Genomic DNA, 2,614 nt, shown 5'->3' with positions numbered 1-2,614 from the left:
TTCTGTGTTTGTTTGTAAAGCCTTAATTTGAAGTTCCGAAATGGTTGCGAATGACATTGACAGTTTTCATGCTATGACAATCATTTATACATCTTTTTAAAGCATTATAATTGCACATTACAATCATTTATGCTATGACAATCATTTATGCATCTTTTTAAAGCACTATAATTACACATTAATTTGTAAATTATTTGTAGTATAATGTGTTTTTCTAAAAAATGGTAAATTTGATTGATCGGTAGAATTGTTGTTCTATGTGTAAAAAAGCTTTAATTTGAGGTTCCGATATGGTTGCTATAACTTTAGCAGTTTTCGAGCTAGAACAGACGTTTATGCACCATTTTAAAGCATTAAAATTGTCATTTGTTTTGGTATATAATTTATTGGATAATGTATTTCAAGAAAATGGCCAATAAGATAGATCATTTGAGGTTCCGATATGGTTGCAAATAACTTTGACATTTTTTATGCTATGACAGTCATTTATGCATCATTTTAAAGCATTATGATTGCACTTTAATGTGTGTTTCTACAAATTGTAAATATGACGGATCTGTAGAATTGTTGTTCTATGTTTAAAGAAGTTGTAATTTGAGGTTCCAATATGGTTGCAAATAATTTTGGCAGTTTTCGAGCTAGAACAGTCCTTTATGCACCATTTTAAAGCACTAAAATTGCCATTTGTTTTGGAATATAATTTATTGCATAATGTAATTTGAGGTTCCGATATAGTTGCGAATAACTTTGACAGTTTTCATGCTAGGCAGTCATTTATGCATCATTTTAAAGTATTATAATTGCGCTTTAAATTGGTATATCATTTGTAGCATAATGTGTTCGTCTAAAAAATGGTCAATTTGATGAATCGGTAGAATTGTTGTTCTATGTTGAAAAAAGCTGTAATTTGAGGTTCCGATATGGTTGCAGATAACTTTGGCAGTTTTCGAGCTAGGACAGTCGTTTATGCAATATTTTAAAGCATTAAAATTGACATTTGTTTTGGTATATAACTTATTGCATAATGTATTTTTAGAAATTTGACAATTGGATAGATCGATACAATTATTTTCCCAAATTTAAAAAGGTGGTAGTTTGAGGTTCCGATATGGTTGCAAATAACTATGACAGTTTTTATGGTATGACAGTCATTTATTCATTATTTTAAAGCATTATGATTGCACTTTAATTTGGTATATCATTTGTGGCATAATGTGTTTGTCTAAAATATGGTCAATTTGATGAATCGGAAAATTGTTGTTCTATTTTTAAAAAAGCTGTAACTTGAGGTTCCGACATGGTTGCAAATAACTTTGTCAGTTTTCGAGCTAGGACAGTCGTTTAAAATTTCCATTTGTTTTGGTATATAATTTATTGCACTTTAATTTGGTATATCATTTGTGGCATAATGTGTTTGTCTAAAAAATGGTCAATTTGATGGGTCGGTAGAATTATTCTTCTATGTGTAAAAACACGGTAATTTGAGGTTCCGCTATTGTTGCAAATAACTTTGACAGTTGTCGAGCTAGGCCAGTCGCTTATGCACCATTTTAAGGCATTAAAATTGCCATTTGTTTTCACAGTCATTTCACTTTAATGTGTGTTTTTACAAATTGTAAATATGATGGATCGGTAAAATTGTTGTTCTATGTTTAAAAAAGGTGTTATTTGAGGTTCCAATATAGTTGCAAATTGGCATTTTCCGAGCTAGGACAGTCGTTTATGTACCATTTTAAAGCATTAAAATTGTCATTTGTTTTGGTATATAATTTATTGGATAATGTATTTCAAGAAAATGGCCAATAAGATAGATCATTTGAGGTTCCGATATGGTTGCAAATAACTTTGACATTTTTTATGCTATGACAGTCATTTATGTATCATTTTAAAGCATTATGATTGCACTTTAATGTGTGTTTCTACAAATTGTAAATATGACGGATCTGTAGAATTGTTGTTCTATGTTTAAAAAAGTTGTAATTTGAGGTTCCAATATGGTTGCAAATAATTTTGGCAGTTTTCGAGCTAGAACAGTCGTTTATGCACCATTTTAAAGCACTAAAATTGCCATTTGTTTTGGAATATAATTTATTGCATAATGTAATTTGAGGTTCCGATATAGTTGCGAATAACTTTGACAGTTTTCATGCTAGGCAGTCATTTATGCATCATTTTAAAGCATTATAATTGCGCTTTAAATTGGTATATCATTTGTAGCATAATGTGTTCGTCTAAAAAATGGTCAATTTGATGTATCGGTAGAATTGTTGTTCTATGTTTAAAAAAGCTGTAATTTAAGGGTTCCGATATGGTTGCAGATAACTTTGGCAGTTTTCGAGCTAGTCGTTTATGCACTATTTTAAAGCATTAAAATTGACATTTGTTTTGGTATATAACTTATTGCATAATGTATTTTTAGAAATTTGACAATTGGATAGATTTACACAATTATTTTCCCAGATTTAAAAAGGTGGTAGTTTGAGGTTCCGATATGGTTGCAAATAACTTTGACAGTTTTCATGCCATGACAGTCATTAATGCATTATTTTAAAGCATTATGATTGCACTTTAATTTGGTATATCATTTGTGGCATAATGTGTTTGTCTAAAATAT

The sequence above is a fragment of the Lucilia cuprina genome, chromosome 6 (assembly GCF_022045245.1).
Source record: "Lucilia cuprina isolate Lc7/37 chromosome 6, ASM2204524v1, whole genome shotgun sequence".
NCBI lineage: Eukaryota > Metazoa > Arthropoda > Insecta > Diptera > Calliphoridae > Lucilia > Lucilia cuprina.
This window is presented reverse-complemented; position numbering follows the sequence as displayed.